This window comes from Coloeus monedula (genome assembly GCF_965178545.1).
Source record: "Coloeus monedula genome assembly, chromosome: 1".
NCBI lineage: Eukaryota > Metazoa > Chordata > Aves > Passeriformes > Corvidae > Coloeus > Coloeus monedula.
The window spans coordinates 141459386-141478748 of record NC_138781.1 but is presented as its reverse complement, the minus strand read 5'-3'; positions in this window follow the sequence as shown (position 1 = coordinate 141478748).

The window sequence follows — 19363 nt, the reverse complement described above, 5'->3', positions numbered from 1 at the left end:
TTTGAGGAGGGAGTTTGACTGGCCTTCAAAGGTCCCTTCCTTGGCTGAGCAACTGGAATTTAAGAAGTGGTAGCAAGAAGCAGTTAAAAGTAGATTGCTGCTGGATTATAAACATGGTGCAAGAAAGCTGGTCTACAGCACAGGGATTCACTCTGTATAGGATTGGTTCCTAGGATGGGGTTGAAGAGTCTGAATTGGAGCTGAAGTTACCAAGTTGCTTTTGGAGAGCAGTTTCCTAAAGCTGAGCATGCTCTATGCCAAGTTCCTTACTCCCAAGTTTTCTGTCAAGGGATTGACTAAATGGCAATCCGTAGTAGATTCACTCTATATTGTTACAGCCCCAAAACAGTCACTTTAGAACAATCCAGATTGTGTAATAGCCATGTTCCTTAACACAATCATAGAAGTGCAGTTGTGTAATAATTAAAGAATTTTTAAATGAGATAAAATTGGAATGTTTCTTTGTAAACAGCAGGGAAAGGGGCCACATGCAGCTTTCCCTTTGCCAGGAAGAATTTACTTAAAAGTACAGTTTTAAAATCATTTCATCCCAGGAGTGGGATGTTTTCATAGCTTTCTGTTCTCTAAGTTTTGGACCTTTCATGTACCAGGTGTGTAGGCACAGAAAAGGTACATTCAGACTGTAGCACTACCGAAATGTGTGGTCTCCCATGAAAGGTTTCAGTCCAGCTCACAAAAAATGCCAACACTTTTGCTACCTTCATGTTCAGGAAAGAAACAGTCATTACTTTTTAATTTGGTCCTTCTTAGGAAGCTCAAAGGGTGAAGTTTATTCAACTTGTGGATATAAAACTTGCTTTGTGAGTTGATTCTGGTTTTTTTGAGGAGGGTGGCGGGCTAGGAGTTCCTTGGTTTTGTGCTGTCATTTAAATCCTGGTGCTGTCATCACTGATGATTTTAGTACACAGGTGGGTTTCAGAACAGGATTTCAAAATAATTCATACTGATTTCCAGAAGAGATGTTTGCTAGTCAGTTTACTAAAATAAAAATCACATAATGGAAGTAAGATTCAGAGCAAACTATATTCATTGGTGACATCTCAGGTACCTGCAACTGTGTTGTATGTAATGTTTCCCATTTTCTGAAATTGCAATTTTTGGTGAAAGGGGTTTTAAGCAAATGATTTACTTTTAGTACTTCTGTCAGTACCCCTCATCTCTGCTTAGGAGAAGCTTGGAAAAATGCTCATGTCACTCTTTAAAATAAAAAATGAAACAAAAAGGTGATTGTATAGTTGAGAGTGGTGCATGTGTTCTGAAGCCCACCTGCTGTTACACGCTTCGGGTAATGTTTCTAAAAATCATTCTTGTAAATTGATAGATCTCACCTGGTTTCAATGGCTGAAAGGGAAATGCCTCATTCAGAATGTTGCTATGAAGGGCTTTAGTCCCAGGTACCTCTTGGTGCAGTAAATGTACTGTGCTTTCAGCAGCCCAGTAAAAATTCAGTCTGCTGATTTTTTTTCTTTATGTGCCAGCACTGCTGTTCAGAGAGGAAAGCTTGGGTGAACCTAAATGTCCAAGAACAAGCCCTGTGGTGGGCTGCTCCTGATGGTGCTGCAACAGCCCTCGGCTCTGCCAGTGGTCACCTGAGGACTTTTCCATGTGGCTGAATGTGTGCTTGGCTGGGACTGTCACCATGGGTATGGGGAATGTGCTGCCTTCCCTGCCTGAGGAATCCGGGACACCTTCACAAATAACTGAGTTATGACTGAATTACACAGGGAGGGGAGAGCAGAAGGCAGAAGGTGAAGTTTTTTCATAGGCAAAGGGTGAAGCTGGCCAGAGTGTGAGTTTGTGGTAGGTTGGCAGGAGATTAAACTTTCTTCAAGCATGACAATTGCAAATTCTGCCATAACTTTCCATTGACTAAGCTTTAGCAATCTCATTAGTAGCAGTATTTTATAAACATCCAAGAATAGTTGTTCTCTAAATTACATGAAGATAAGCTCTACTTCATGCCTCTTGTTTTGGCTTTGCTTTTACAAAAAAAATATGTGTAGTAACTGCTAAAAGAAGCCTTGGAAAGGGGAGACGAAGACTGTTTTAAGACTTCCCTCTCCTTCCTTTAGTTTTTGGAAGGGAGAAGGGATGAAGGGTGAAAGATAGGGAAGTCTTGTACTTGTCCTGCTCTAAGGCCTCTTTTAAAATGAAGTTTATTTTTTCAGTAAATTTGTTGAGCATCTACAGTGTTATATTATCAAGTTTTCCCTGTTTTGGAGAAAATAAGGATTGCTGTTTTCTCTTTAAATGACTGTAACATGTAAAGCTATGATTCTCTGGGGGTTAAAATATTTCATCTATCCTATTTAGAGAAGATATGTTGCCATGTTTGTAATTATTTAAAAAAAATATTAAAGTTTCAGTTGAAGTCTTCTCAATTCCCATTGTAGAAATGCTATCAGAAATTAAGCCTGCAAAAGACATTCAAGCATTTTTAATAGGAAGGTTGTGGTAAGGCAACAGTGCTGCTTCTGGTAAAGGGCTCCTTTCATAGCATGTGAGAGTGAAAGAATGGAGTGAGGGACTTCTTATCTTCCCTGCAATTGTTTATGTAACCTGTAAATATCCAGGAGGGAAGCAAACTCAGATGCCTGTGAGCTGTACGTTAAAATAAAGGCTTAAACTAAAGCCCACCTGCAGCTTGGAAAGGCAGACGTATTTTCTACTCCAAGTCGTCACTAGGTTTTATAGCCTAAGACTGTTGTGCCAACAAAGAGGACTGACTGCTGGAATTGTTGTGAGTCAGAAAGAAGAATAAGCAAACGTAGATCTGCAGAAAGTGCTGAGAGCTCAGCATGGCTGAAAAGTGGGCTTGGCTTTCCTTGATCATTTTGTAACTCAGCAGAGGATTTGGTGTATGAACTCTCTTTGTAAATAAACAAGATGGCACCAAGTAGATGCCTTTCTCCATAGAACTAGACTTCCAAGGCCAGTGGGTAACAGCATGGTAGGGTGATTACCACCAAGAATAGGCTACCCAGGAACTATGAGCACCCTGCAGCTGGGTTCATGAATAGGAGTGTCCTTAGAAAGGATGGCAACTGGCAACAGAAGCCAAATTGTGAAACAAATTCCTTGAAATGTATTAGTAGCCAGCTGACCAGCTGTAAAATAACATTCTTCTTTACTTGTATCATGCAACCCTGACTAAAGTTTAAAGATGTGAAAATGTGAATCTGCAAGCCTCCTAATGAATACTGTTTTTTGTGAGAATGAGCAATGCTTTGCCAAGAACAAAACCACTACTGCTGTACAGCTGTCCAAAGGTACTCCATTATGTTGTTCACATAGAGGATGGCTGTTGTTTCTTAGCAACTTGGGCAAAGGAATAAGCACATAACCACATCTTCCTTGACTTCACATCACACACATCTTCAGAAGTAGTTTACTTGTTTCTTGCTCAGTGCATTCTCAGTGATAGGGAGGATATTTTGAATTAAGGGTATGAACACTTCTGATCTCCCCTCCTAAAAGAATAGGCTGCATGTTAGCACACTAGACCAGGCATGGCAGGCCTCACCCGTCTGCACTGTGCAGGTGGAAAAGTCTAAACTTCTCTATCCACTGTGTCCCAAAGTATCTTCTGTGTGAGGGTTTGTGTTCATATGTGCACCATGGCCACTGGACAAAGCTCAGTTAGCACCAGGTGAAATCATAATGCAGTGTACGCATTGCACAGCTTAAGGCATTTAAAAGGTGTATGAATTAGATGATTGTCATGTTGGATCTCATCTTCCTGGAGCTAACCAGCCCTGAATATACTAAGTTGGCCATGAAGAGAAATTTTAATGCAAAGAACATAGAAGTTTAAGCTTGTTTCAGTAGGTTGAACTTCTTGTTGCAGTGAACATCTACTGTAAATGTAAGAATTTGTCTTAAAAAAAATGAGATGCTTGTGAGAGCTTGCACACACTGTAGTAGCAGTTTGGAAAGGTGCTGGCCATGCTGCTCAGCTCCAGCTGCCTCAGCTGAGGTCCCCTCTTAGGAATTAGAAGTCAAAGTACCTTTTTGGAGTTTTGGGGTGTTAGTTTAATTATTTCTGTATGTTTTCGTATTTTATAGTAGGGCCCACAGAAATGCAGTTTCTTATTTGATAATAATTGTTTGCATAATGCATAATTCTGGGTTTTTTTTTTCCTGTTTCTACTGCTTTAAGGTGCATTTTTCCTCCCATGATGCCAGATTGATGTATTTTTGAAGAGGCAAAAGGTGATGACATTTAGACAGTAATAGTTTATCCTACATCAGACTGCAGTTTATCCTTCTCACTTATACAAACCTTGTGTTGCATGATTTCCTCAATGTAAAAACCCTTTTCCTAAATGAATTTTGGAAAAGACAAAGAAATTTTGTTTGTAGTACAGGAAATTTTGAAGTTTGATCAGTATATAGAACAGAGAACAACCTGTCTGTTTCTTTTCTGTAGGTTTATTTTTGACCTAACTAGTACTATTTGTTTAGTGCTGTGCCTTCCTTACTGCATATGTAGGGAGAGGCTTATTTCAACTTCTTTTCTTCCCTGTTTCACACTTCATATTGCCTTATAAATCTCCCTGAAGATCTGAAACTCACTCAAGGCAGTCAGTTTCCAAAGCTTTGAAAACTTTTATTGGAAATTATTAGTAGGAAAAATATAACCCAATATTTTGTATGATTTGAATATAAAGCAAATGTTACCAAGAATGGGAAATGTCAGATAATTTCTGTGAGTCTCCAGAAGGTTCAAATTAGGTTAAAAGTAACAAGAACACTCATCTATTTTGGCTTTCAGCAAGGTTAGATATTAGTTCCCTGGACAAATTAATTGAGTGTTTTCAACAAATACACAGTTTAAGCTAAAATTACACAGCTTAAAGTTACTAATAATTTGCAGTGTCCTGCCAAGTAAACAGAATTTATGAGAGGTTAAACACTTGTGATTCTTGAGTTGTTACTGGTATGGCCAACTATAGATTGAGGAACTTAATTTAGACAGCCACATCATTTCAAATTTTGGCTACATTTAGTGGCGGGATATAGGAGCCTTTTGGATCTAAGGTGCCTTGTGTCAACAGCAGAGTGAAGGAATACCCCGATGTGAAATGAGCTTTCCATTTTGACTTCACTCAATCCTCATCCCCCCCCAAAAGTATCTGACTGCATCTTGTGTATATAATTTATCTGTCAATTCTCTCAGAAAGGGGAGCTTATGTTACTTGGAAGGCCCTCATGCCAATTCCAAAATGAAAAGCAATGCACACTGCCAATACAGCAATTGCCTGCAGGCTTATTGAATTTCTTTCTTCACTCCTACTCACCACCAAAACCAGCTCAGGGGGAAAAAAAAATCCCCCTAAAGGACTTGTTAGAAGTCAACAGAACTGAAAGCTGATAAAATACTAAGTTTTTTCCTGGGGAAAAAAAAGTAAAAATTATATGTTAAACATTATTAATGAGCTATCATGTATGTGCTTTGCTCATGTATAGAGCCATACTCACAGGACTGTTGAGCGTGTAGGCAGAAGGAGCCACAAAGAGATATATGTGGTGTTAAAGGCCACATATTCCAGTACTCCACCATGTTCTCTTTATTTTCACTTCCCCTACAGCTTCTGAGCTGGTCCCATAGAGAGAGCCAACACCACCCGTCCCTTCCACCCCTCTGTCTGTTAGTGCTGCACTTGTGAGAAAAGTAAGCAGGATATAAGGGGATATCCATCACCTGGCAGGCTCCATGTAGGTAACAAGGGGCATCCATCCATTAGTTAAATATCCACGATGCAGGAACATCAACTCAGCATTGCTGGTTCTGGAGCAGCAGGGAATTTGAGGGTATTTTCCCCCTGTGGATTTTTCCATCTGTATTTTTCTCTAACTGAGAAATTATTATGGACCCATATGAGGGATTAAAGATAAAGGATGTGAAGGGAAGTCATGGGAGAAGCCTCTACTCCAGAAGAGTGTTTGAAACGGATGTCTAAAGAAACAGGAGGAGGCAAATGGAGGAGAAGCCTGGGAAAAGAACAAGGGCTGTGTGAAACAACATAGACCATGTTATGGAAAAGAGAGAGAAAAGAAGCTGTCAGGTAAGAAGAATCAAAAAGTACTAGGCAAAGTTAGGAAGAAATTAGAACAGAGACAAGATAAAAATTCCACATAGCCATGAATACAGGGGAGAAGTGTTGAATTTACATCAGTGCTTGGGGCACATCGGCCAGTGATATTGGTTGAAATGTAATTTCTAAATATTTGTTGGTGTTAGTGGTAATTATTGGGATGTAAAACCTGCACAAAACATGATGGGAAAAGAAAGAGGATGAAACATGCTCTGCTGTTTGTCTCTTAATTTTATCTCTTTTCTGTATATTGGCTCATTAGGAATCCTGCCTGCCTGCCAAGAGAGAAACCATTTTGGGTTTGCGTAGTTGTAGCCATATGGGGAAAAGATACAGTGTTCTCCCTGAAAAGATGTGTTTTCTCTCTAATGTAAGATAAGATATTTTGGACACACCATGCTGTTTGCATGGAAATATTACAGTTGAGGAGTTAAATGGCAGAAACAGAAATGGAATAATAAACTTGAGGGAAGTAGTCTGGTTGGCAGCTTACTGGAGGTTTTGGTTAGTATTTATGACAATCCAAAGGCTTCTAGTACCACAAGCGTCTTTCTTTTCTTTTTTGGTTTATTTGTGATGAGAGAAGAATGACAGAAAAGATCCAATTTTAAATTTCCAACATATTTATATTTTTTCCTCTTGTGTTTGGAATGGTGATTTATTAAGTGAAAGGGAAGCAGGCTTGCCACTGGGGGAATGGCACACTGCAGCTCCCGCTATCCATCGGACAAAGCCTCCGAGCTCTAATTTGCACAGGAGCTCTTATACAAAATGCCACAAATAAATAACACGATGTGGGGATGGCTGAGAGCAAGAAGTCACTGCAGTCCAAACCTCCCTGAGCTAGAGGAGAAGTCTGGCTGAACAATCCTTTGTTACAGCAAGGGATAGAATGCTTCTCGTGTTGGGGCAGCCTTCCAGGAACCTTAAGAATCAATTTATTATTGCTAGATTATATAAAATGAGGGTAAAAATTTCCACAGCATAGTTGTTTCAAGCACTATAGGTGACTTGTGTGTCTTGATGCTGTCAAATGGCCTGGAATATGAAACTAGAAATGTAGCTGTTGTGTTAATCAGGAGCTTCCAACTCCTGACCTGCTTTCAGGATCCTTCCACATGGTGCTTCCAGATGCATCTATCAAACTGATGAATGGAGAAGGTATAAAGTTCACTGAAAAATTAGGGCCTTAAGCCTATACTTTACATTCTTCTGATCTGCCCCTAAAAGTTTTAGTAAATGCCCTCAAGCTGCCTCGTAAGATATTAGTAACAATGAGGACGCTGTGTTGCAGGACTTGGTGCAGATGAAGGATCCCAGAAGGCCTGGGTGTTCTCAGCAGGTGTGCTCAGCCCATGGTGAATCCCAAACCACTGGCACTCTACTAGCACCTGTCTGGTGGCTTACCCTTAGAGCTTCACTTGCAGGACAGACTTAATCCATGTGTTAAAAATCCCATAAACTATAGCAGTGTTGGGATTGCCGTGTAAATATCAGGAAAGTAAGGATGTGCAGTATTCCTAGAGCAGTATTTCCCTAGGCACACTGTGTGTTCCCAAATTGTCTTGCTTTCAAGTGAACAGCATAGCTATCTATACTTTTATGTCTGGCATCAAGTCTGTGACAAGTTTCCTGCAGTGTTTACTCAGATCTTCTAAAACTGAATGGTGTTTTTTCTTCATTTATAATTTTTTGTTTCAACCATAGTTACTGATAAAGAAAGAAACCAAAAGGAAGAGATGTGCTAGTTTACAGACAAGGTTGTGTTAGTTTCATGGGCAGAAATGTGTAAGAACTCAGTATTCAACCACCTTTCTTCAGCCAGGCAGTGGGATTACAGTAAATGGGGAATGTTTTTGATAACTATTACCCCATCTGTCATCACTCCTCAGGTTGAATTAGTGATAAAGAATTCTTTCACTTTCAGGTGCCAAAATCCAAAATTTAAACCTGCTATGCCTTCTACAACTGCAACCTAACCCTTGAGACTTCTGAATTCCCCACATGGCTAAATTCCCAATTTCATACGCGTAGGCTGAGCTTTGCAGGAGCTGAAGTTGTATTCCTTTTCCTGGAGCCCATCCTACATGGTGGGCACTCTCTGAGACCTGTCCTATCAGGAAAACAAATGAAGAAGATGAAGAGGGATTTGTCAGCTATATAGCCTGACTGCATGCCCAGGACACTCAGCAGCAGGCTTACGTCCCTGTTTTTTCCTATTTAGAACAAGGATTTGAACATCAACCTCTCACCTCTCAGAGGGCACTAGAGGCCTTTTCTGTTTTTGCAATTCCTAAATGATTTTTGGATCAGGTCTGCCCCAGCAGGTTTGATAATCATTCCTTTATAATCAATGTTTAAGTGCCTTGTTCAAAGCAAACCAGCTATATCTAAGAAAAAGAAACAATCCATTGTTTGGGAATCCAGTAACCCCCACACAAGTGCTTTCTATACCTTGTATAAAATAAGATGCAGTTTATGGAAAGGTCTTGGTATAATGAAAACACTAATGTAATGTTTACACTCCAGCAGTGTAAAAAAAGTGGCAAAGTGGATTTATTTTAACTGAGGTATCAGCTAGTGATATCTGAGAGATAAGATGTATCTGCAACAGGAATCATTCTTAGCAAAGCTGTGCTAATTGCTTATTTCAGGTGGTTAAGTCAAAGGGTGGCTTTCTTCTACTGTTTGTTTGAGCAAGTTACACAGTATTGCAGGATTTTTTGTCCACAGTCTCACACTGGACATGTATGATGTACATAGTTTGGGGTTTTAGTATTTTTTTTTACTAAAAATATTAAATTATTTTCATTAGCTGCTCTGGTGTGTTTTCTCTATTAACGCACTACTTGCTTTTATGAAAAACTCTCCACTTACAGAGTATCTTGCTGGAAGATTGCAAAAGCAAATCATGAAAATTATTATGTTGTGTGTGTTGGAGTATCAAATGGAATAACAGTTGTTGACAATTTAGCATTTAGTTAAACATGCTGCATCTACCTCAGCCAAATCTCTCACCCAGTGTAAACAACACTACCAGGTTAGATGTTACAATAATATTTGTAATACAATTTTTTATGGCCTCTGTTCTGTTGGATCTGGGATTGTATGGTCATGACAGTTTATCAGGCTCATTAGACTGTCCACAACCAGGTTCAGGTATTTTGTCCTCAGCCTTCCTAAGCAGTTATCAGACCTGACACCTCAGGATAAGTATCCATTTTGCTTGGCCTTTTTGTGCCAGTTCAGAAGAACCACCACTCATTTTCCCAGTTCAAGAGAGGCATGGACTTGCTGGAATGAGCCCAGAAGATGGATGATATTTCAGGAACTAGAACATCTCACTTGGAAGAAGAGGCTGAGAAATCTGGGACTGCTCAGTCTGGAAAAGAGAAGGCTCAGGGGGACCTTATCCACATGTATAAGTAAGTACCTGGTGGAAGGGGATGAAAAAGAGAAAGCCAGGCTTCCCAGTGGTGTCCAGTGACAAGGTGAGAGGCAATGGTCACAAAGCTAAAAAACTAAATTAAATCTGAACACAAAACCTCCCACTTTTTTACTCTGAGTATGATCAAACGCAGGTTGCCCAGAGTGTTCCTTGGACATATTCAAAAGCTATCTGGGCAATCAATTGTTGCTGCATGAGCAGGGAGGTTGGAGCAGGTGACTTTCAGAGGTCCATTCCAACCCCAGCCATCCTGTGATTCTGTGATAATCTCCTTGTACATGAGGCCACTGAATGGAAATGTGCCAGTACCAAACACTGCAATGTACCAGATCTGGCACAGGACAGGTCTGAAAGAAAGCTTGGTTTGATGGGTCCTCTGAAGGTGGAGTAGCATCTTGCTTCTGTTGTGAACCTCCGAGTCACACCCTGAGCACAAACATGAATGGAAGGGATCCTGCATGAATCATCTTCAAATAAAGGTAGTTTGCATTTTGCAGGAGCAAAGGGTTTTTCGGGAGCAAAGCATTTTTCGGGAGCAAACTTTAATGTAAGAATGATATATGACCAGAGAGAGTGAGAAAAACATCAGTGGAATGGAAAAATCTGCTCTAAGTCTTGCCAAGAGTTTCATGCTTCTACTCTATTGCTGCTAGTGCCACTGGCAAGAAGGATGATTTGCTACCTTCCCTCCCTGTAAGGTTACATAAGCTTTTCAAAACTTCTCCCCTCTTTCCATATTCCCCTTTAAAAATGGCTGATTTTACAGTTGTGAGCCTTTTTTTTCTCCTTTGTTTTGGCAGCTGCTGGATGTCCTGCTGCTGTCTGGGCAAGAGTTCCTGCTCCCATCCCCTCCATGGATAATGCCATTTACCTTTCTCCAGACCACTTCCAAGTAGACAGTGGTCATTTTGGGTAAAAATTAAGCAGGATAGAGTTTCCTCACAAAACTATATACTGTGATCCTATCATCCTGGTCTTAGACATCTTATGTACCCACTGCTTTTTGCTCCAAGTAGATCACATCCAAGCACAGAGAGAATTAAAGTCTGAGAATTCAAATGTGTGCACCCTCATGGCAGTCATTTCTTATTACAAAAAGAAGAGCGTGGAAAAACTTACCTTACTTGGTTTTATGTGGTGTTCCTTGCCTTTCTTTTCCACCTTCTTCCTGCAGATGATTATAATTTAAGCATCAAACATCTCTCAAAAAAAATCTGTAGTGTTACATGTGAAGGTAGCAAAGCAATATTCACACATCCTTTCACAGAATCACAGCCCCTTGGCTGACCCAGCAAGCAGTTACTTGGCTGCATCAGCATATCAAATGACATTAGAGAAGCAGATACCAATGCAAAGCATCTTGATATGGGTTGCCTTTAACCTGGATGAGAAGATACCCCAGTCTGAGGTGTGTCAGAGCACCTGAATGAGGCTCAGCAAACACTGCTAGTGCTGGGTCACTTTTTGACCACGCTCTCATCCTTGACTTGTGAATGGCATTTTTTAAAAGTCATTAAACCATAGGTAGCTGTAAGCCAGTGATCCAGACACCTCTGCTCCCATCAAAAATCCTCAAAAGCTGACCCATGTGTGTTCCATGGAGCTACTCAGGAAACTGCGAGGGGAATTGGGTTGCAGTTGTCTGTGAGTGATGCCCTGATCAGAGGTGTTTGGAAGGCAGCACAGTGTCCCTGCACCTCTCCAAAGAGCCATCATAAGGGAGATACTGCTTTAACCAGTGAAGAGGGTTGAAAAATATGGTCACCATGTGCCCTTATCTACAGCCACTTTGTCAAAGAACAGATCCAAGTCCATTATTTTCTTTTAAAAAAAACTTTGTAAGGTTGTGTCTCTCTTTGATACTGTCTCACACAGCTGGATAAACACATCGTGTGATGGGTGAGCAACTGGCTCATGGGTCGGGCACAAAGGGTTACAGTGAATGGGGTGACACCAGACTGGCAACCTGTCACTAGTGGGGTTCTGCTGGGCTTCATCTTGGGCCCTGTGCTCTTCAACATGTTCATAAATGACTTGGATGCAGGACTGGAAGGGATACTGAGCAAGTTTGCAGACAATACAAAACTGGGAGGAGCTGCTGACTCCCTCAAAGGCAGGCAGGCTCTTCAGAGACACCTCGACAAATCAGAGGCCTGCACAATCACCAACCACCTGAAGTTCAACAAGGGACAGTGCTGGATTCTGCACCTGGGATGCAGCAACCCTGGATGTACAGACAGACTGGGGAATGAGATGCTGGAGAGCAGTGCCATGGAAAGGGACCTGGGGGTCCTGGATGATGGAATGTGAGTCAGCAGTGCCCTGGCAGCCAGGAGGGCCAAGCGTGTCTTGGGGGGCATCAGGCACAGCATCACCAGCCGGGCAAGGGAGGGATTGTCCTGCTCTGCTCTGCACTGGGACGGCCTCACCTCAGGTGCTGGGGACAGTTCTGGGTGCCACAATAAAAGAAAGGTGTTAAACTATTAGAGAGAGTCCAAAGGAGGGCAACAAAGATGGTGAAGGGCCTTGAGGGGAAGCCGTACGAGGAGTGGCTGAGGTCACTTGGTCTGTTCAGCCTTGAGAAGAGGAGACTGAGGAAAGACCCCATTGCAGTTACAATTTTCTCATGAGGGGAAGAGAAGGGGCAGGCTCTGATCTCTTCTCTGTGGTGACCAGTGACAGGACCTGAGGGAATGGACTGACGCTGTGTCAGGGGAGGTTTAGGTTGGATTGTAGACAAAGGATCTTCATCCAGAGGGTGGTTGGGCACTGGAACAGCTCCCCAGGGAAGTGGTCACAGCACCAAGGTCTCGGGCACATGGTGTGACTCTTGGGGATGGTTCTGTGCAGGGCTAGGAGTTGGACTCGATGATCCTTGTGGGTCCCTTCCAACTGAGCTTATTCTGTGATTCTGTGATTCTGTGCAGTAATTTACAGGCTGAGCCACTCAGCTGGGAGGTGAGAGATGGGTACTCAAGAATGTCCTCAGCCTCAGCATACATTCACATCCACATCTGCTGGTAGCCATGTGTTTCCCTAGCTGGAATCATCAAGAGATGCATTTCTGCCTTCACTTACAGCAACTTCATGGACATTGTTTGCAGACAGAGCTTGTTGTGGGCTGATTGCTCCAAAGGAAATTTATAGCTGGGGGCTCTCAGCCCCCCACTCCAAGTTGGTTTTCTGTAGTGGGACACATGTAGTATTTTATGCAGTAACTGATGAATGCAAACATAAATCTTTGGGGGCCAGAAAACAGGAAGCCATGCATGGATCTTTCCTAGAATGTAGGCTCCTTTCTTCTGCTTCTTTCTAGTCTAACAAATTCTGATATCCTGGGATTGTTTAGATCACTTCCTCCCCATCCTGTCTGCTACTACTAGTTACTTAGGATACTTTCAGAGATGTAGCTTTTGATATCATGAAGCAAACAACGGGAAATAGTCAGCTGTATAGTGTTAGGGTGCTGTTGCTGTGTAACAAAAAAGTCATCACAACTGTGTTTTGCAAGGACACCATTCCTGGATATTTTCTCAGAATGCATCTGATAAACCACAATGGCAGGGCTAGGGGCATAGACTGAAAATAGTGATACACATTTCATGCTTGTTTTGCATTTAAGGTTTGAGAATGTGTCTGCTGGAGATGGTCTCAGCCTTCCACATTTGCTAGTTTGAGGTAGAAGCAAAGCCTCCAGGATCTTTGAAATCAAGCTAAATGGTGGTACAGAGTTTCAAACCTCCAGCTGAGAAGCAAGCCAAGATAGGGTTATTTTATTATTGGTTATTTCCATTTTGGATTTAGGTACAGCAATTCAGGTGAAATTTAGTTGTAGACATTCAAATATGTTCTACTTGATTAATCCTTAAAATTCTTCAGGGATTTAGGCCCTAGTTTATATCCCATATATATAAGGGATAAGATAAAAGGTATCTTATCTTTCCCTAATATTTAAAAAGCATTTTGAAGATGACACTTTGTAAAGGGGCAGCAGTAGCACAACATGAATTCCCTTTTAAAAATCCCTTGCCTGAAATTGTCCCAGCCTCATCCCTCTGCATCCCTCATGAGGGGCAGATAAAATGTGGATTTTGATACTTCAACAATTGCTTACTGTGCAAGATGCTGTTCCCCAGAAGTACTAAACAGCAGTGAGTGGACTTGGGCCCAGAGATATTATTAGTTGTGTTCACCAAGCCAGCTATCAGTCAGAAAATACTCAGCTGCCAGCTGTGGGCCAAACCAGCACTGGGGTGAAGGAAGGTTTGGGAGTATCATGAGAGCATTGCAGAGGATCAGTAGCTTTTTTTAGACTGAGCCATGTGATTTGTAATATTCCCTTTGTTAATTTTCATGCTAGCTAAAAAATAAATCCAAACTTAGTATTTTCCCCAAGGAGAGAAGCTGATATTAAATAATGAAAATCAACACAGAGGTCCAGCTGATCTGAAAATATCCCTCAAAGTGAGGATAAAAAACTTCAGTATTGAGTTGAGTTCAGGGAAAGGAAAGTGAAATATCTGCATTTGGCATGGCCTCACATACTCCTCTGCCTTAAAGGGCTCAGTGGACAGAAAAAAATGTCCAAAAGAAAGTAGATATTAAATCTTCTAGATTATCATATGTATTATTCTGCCAGAGCATGACTGAGTCCTTTAATACTTATTTAAGCCTTTCAGTCCCTAAGGAGCATGATTTATGGGCTTTCTGCTGATCATCAGAAGATAAGCATGGTTACAGGCTACAACTACTTATGTACTGTGGTTCATGCTTTTGGCTCCAGCAGTCTTCTCAGCCCCTGGGGTACTGTTGAAATGGCAGACATCATAGTTTCTCTGCCCTATTTTCTAATTTAATTTTACTTTGAAGAATTGTTCTGAAGAATGATAACCTAAAGTTTCACTTTTTTTCCCTTATGGTTTATTTCTATTTTATTGTAAGGACAGAAATTAGTGTAATTTTTGTTCCAGAAGAAAGGTATGGTACACTTCTCCAAAACTTGCAATGAAGTAAAAGCTGACATTCAGCTCCCATCATGACTGGCAGAGCATAATGCTCAAACAAAACAATATTCTACTGTGGTTTATTGCACTTTTTTAAAAATTAAAAGCTGTAATTTGTGGCTCTCAAATTCTGAAAATATGTCTTCAGTTACATCGTACAATTCCTCTGACAAAAGTGAATGTAAGCTCTTTTGTCTCCCTTTCACCAAAACCCTTCATTTCTGTGCTTAGGTACTGTACAAGATCACGTCAGGGGCTGGCATCCCAAATGCACTGAGATCATGCTCCCCTTTCCTATTCCTGTCACTATTTACTCCTCAGTGTAGGCTCACCTACTGCTCCAGGCTCTCTCCTGAGCTGGGCTAAAGGAAGTGACAGTGTTTCAGACAGAATGTTCCTGAGTTGTCTGTTAATTTTTTTCCTGAGCTGTTTGTTCAATATATAAGACAAGGAGTAAGCAATGATGTGACAGTGGAAAAGTATTATATTCTGCAGATTATAAAAGTGTCTTGAACATATTTTTTTTTATTACTGGAGACAGTTTTACTTTTGAAACTCAGTGTAGATTAACTATGCAAATTATCAGGATTTTATCTAAGAATTCTCAACTGTCCAAAATCCTTTTTAAACTCCCTTCTTTATTATCATTTGGCAGAGATTCTTCTTGTATATTCCAACAAGTATTGCAATCACTTTATTGCTAAATAGATACGCTGGAGAAAACATGCACTTAACATCACAACATTTAACACTTAGCCTTTATTAACGTTACATAGTCCATGTCTCTAAATTGTACTTGGAAGACATCTCCAAAGCCAGTTACTAAATTAGAAGGTTATTAAGACAATATGTTGAATACAACATGTGTCTATGCTGAACAATGCTTCTGTTACAAGAAAATAACCTTCGAATTCTGATATTTCAATAAAAAAGTTTCCATCATACCACTTTCCTCATTTTGAGAGCCACTTTTGACTATCATTGCTCATTGTGGTAACAGTTCTGTGTTTACAGGTGTACAGTCATCTTTGCTCCCCTTTCCTTCTGCAACCCACAGAAGCAGTGGGAAAAAAAGCAGACATTTCAAAATGATAGGGTTAGTCTCAAGGATGTAATTTTTAAGAAATATCTTAAGTATTTTCTCCATTTGATGCATGGGTGATAAGGAAACAGAGGAATAACAAAGTAGAAATAAAAAGTAAACATACATTTAAAACAGATTACAAATATATAATTTTTATACATATTTATTACATATAATTGAATATACCTACAAATATATATATCTACAAACATATATATATATATATTCAGGTATAAAAGGGAGCTTATAAGAAGATGGGGTTCACAGAGAAAAGCAAAAGAGCAACGATCACAACTTGCAATGAGGAAAGTTTTCTCTGGAGATGGGGAAAAAAATTTCACTGTGAGGGTGGACAAGCACTGGAAGAAGTCACCCAGAGAACCTGTGGAATCTTCCACCCTGAACTTTTTCAAACCCCAGCTAGACAAGGCTCTCAGCAACCTGACCTAACTTTGAAGTTAGTTCTGCTTTGAGTGAGATGATCTTTCATGGTCCCTTCCAAACTCAGTACCTCTATGATTTTTTGTGGGTGAGTCTGTACGTGTATGAGAGATAAAGCAGAGATTGCATAAAGTTTAGGGCACAGGATGTAAAACCTTTGTGAAAAAACTATGCAGACACCAGCTCACCATTTCATCTTTGCATTCCAGGTCCTTGTGAAGCCATTTTGTTGAGGCCATATTAGAGCAAATTTAAGCCCATATATATGTTGCAAACCTCCTCTGTAGTTACAGTGCCATGAAAAGCATTGCAAAACAGAAAGCTTGAACTTTACATTAATTTATTCAGTAATTTTCTGATCTATATGCTGGCAAAATAAAATCACCATTCTGCAAAGAAGTGGATTTTCTGCAGCTGCCAGGCTGGAATTTGGACTCTCGCCTTCAGAATACAGTATCCGCAGAGGAGCACACAGGCTCTTGCACACTCCAAGAGAAATATGGTCTCCAAAGCTGGCAGGCAGGAACTGGTAGTCTGGTGCCAGTCCAAATTGGGAAAGGAGGATACACACCATTGAGAATATATTTTTCTTACAATTTTTTGTGTTTCTATATTTTCTTTTTTTTTTTTTTTCAGAAAGAACTGAAAATTTAACTTGAGAGCTACAGAAGTTATTTTAGAGATGTTATCCCTTCTTTCCATTTGCTTCTCTGAGCCCTTAATATAAACATTCAGCTTTGATGAATTGATGAATTCGTTCTTTAGGCAAGATGCTCACGGATACTGTTGGAAGCGCTGCATGAGCAATGTCTGCACAATGAGGTAAAAAATTGAGGAGTTTGATCCTGTTCCAGAGCAGGAGAAGAGTTAGAAGGACAACAATCTTTTGATCTCCCCAGGGTTTGAATTGAAGAAATATACACAGGTGTCTAGAGGTGCACAGGGCAGTCTTCTCAGCCTGTTTTGGGAGCTCATGGGTTTTATAGGATTGACAGATCATGAAAGTTAGCAGGGACCTTGGGAGGTCCTGAGTGCAACCTCTTGCTAAAAGCAAATAAAATCAGCAGAGGCCAGACCAGGCTGCTTAAGGCCTTGTTCTAGGAAGGAGAGTCCACAACTTCTCTGGGCAAACTGCTTCCAGTTCTTACTCATACTCAGATGGAAAATTATTTTCTATTATACCCAACACAAATCTCTCCTGTTTCAGGACATGACCACTGTCTCCTGTTCTTCTGTCCAGCACCTCCATAAGGATCCTGGCACTTCCTGCTCAGTAACCTCCTTGCAGGTATGGAAAGGAACTGTTCGGTCTTCTCTAAATCCTCTCCTTCAGGGTGAACAAGTCCCGCTTCTTCAGCCTTCCTTCACAGGGCTAGTGCTCCAGCCCCCAAACATTGTGGTTCTCCAGTGGTCTTGCTCTGGTTTTGGGAGACCCCAAACTGGGCACAATATTCTATTACAGCTGGTGATGGGGCCAGTGGCTCTGACCCAGGAAGAGGTGACTGGTCCAGAGAGATGGTCCCGAAAGGAATCGCCTTTCCAAGGCCTGGTGTCTTCCCTCAGCTGCTGGCTGGAGGGCCCATGCAGAAGCTGTCAGCTCTTTAGTGATTGTCAGCTCGTGATTTCAGCTTAGCTCTGCAGGGCAGCCTCCAGGCCAAGCCAGGCCAGAGAGAGACGAGAAGGCTCGTGTGGCTGGCTCCGCACAGAGATAGCTTTATTGTGGGTCCGTACTCCGGCGAAGGAGGAAGCCAGGACAAGAGCTCTCTCTGTCCCACAGGGGCAGAGGCCTTAGCTTTTATAGGGAGACAGGGGATGGGTAAAGGACCAATGGGTTACAGAGGATCTGGGATGGGTACAGGCCAATGGGTTACAAAGGATCTGCATAGTGTCTCCTAAAGGATTGTGGGTCTGTCTTTTCTCGCCATGACCCAAAGGAGTGGTTGCCTTTCCAGGGAGTCCTGCTGGGCGATTACAAAATCTCTTATCTCAGCAGAGATCCCTCCAGGGCAGGGGCTGGGCATACCCCACAATATTCCATTATTGTTATTATTATTTCAGATGACATTTTGAAGAACTAATGAAGTAAGTGTATTTTAAGAACTTAAAGAGATAAAAATTGACTTAGAAGTAAAAAGTTGGAAGCTGGGTTGTATATAAATATATTTCTTTTTGAAGGTTAGGTGTACAGCTTGTCAGAATCACTCATTTCTTTCACTGAAAATAAAGATATATCTTTTCTACTGCAATGTAAGGCTGCTAAGACTTACATGTTAGTGCTGAGATTCTGGTCTTAGGAAAGATCATGACTTTCATGTAGCAATGAGTTGGCCAGTTATAAGAATATATAGAAATTTCTTTTAAAGTAAAGCCTGGTGTTGTTCATTTTAAGATGATGAAGTTAGGATACTTACAGATCACATCCTATGGAGCCAAACAAAGAATGGAAAGATTCAATTACAATTACTTTATATTGCAAAAGCAGCAGCACTTTGGCTTTAATACAGCTGAAATGTAGAAGGTAAGATCTTTTACAGTCAGTGAAACCTCTATGGAGCACAACACATAAAAATTAATTTTCTATGAACTGAAATTTAGTTCTAGAAAATAATATGATTTCTGAACAGTGCATAATGAATCATCTCAGCACTATTGAAATACATTAATTTGGCTGCTGAGTGTTTTGAATACTCTATGTAAAATACACCCATTCTTAGCTATCCCCATTGCTAAAGCTGTTGCCCAGACCATCATCATCTGGTATTTCAATCATTGCCACATCATCTACTTGGGTCTTGACTAAAGCATTTTTTCTATGACTCTGTTAATTGAACACGCTCAGATAATTTTCCCAGTTCCTCACTTTGACAAAGCCCACCTTAGAATGAGTGCAGTATTGATTAGAGCCACAGCACACACGAGGTGCCATACCTACAGTCAGTTTCTCTCTGTTCATTTAAGTGAAGCTGCAGAGACAAAGGGCTACCATGTCCTACAGAACTCCTCCCAGTACTTTTCCTTCCCCTGCTTTTTTATCTCTTGGAGCATCTGACTTTTTTCCCTCTGGCTGCAAAAATGTTCTGGGCTCTGCAGACTCTGGTTTGGCTTCCAGGCCATTGACACCACACTTGGAGAGACCTCAGTAATCTTCAGTGTCAGCAAGACACCTTTCAGAAAGTCCTTTCTTTTTTTTATTTCAGACGCTTCCAGAAGTGGAGTTGTGTTAGTGGGGAGGTCCTGATATCACTGTTTGCACAAAGGACTCCAAGAC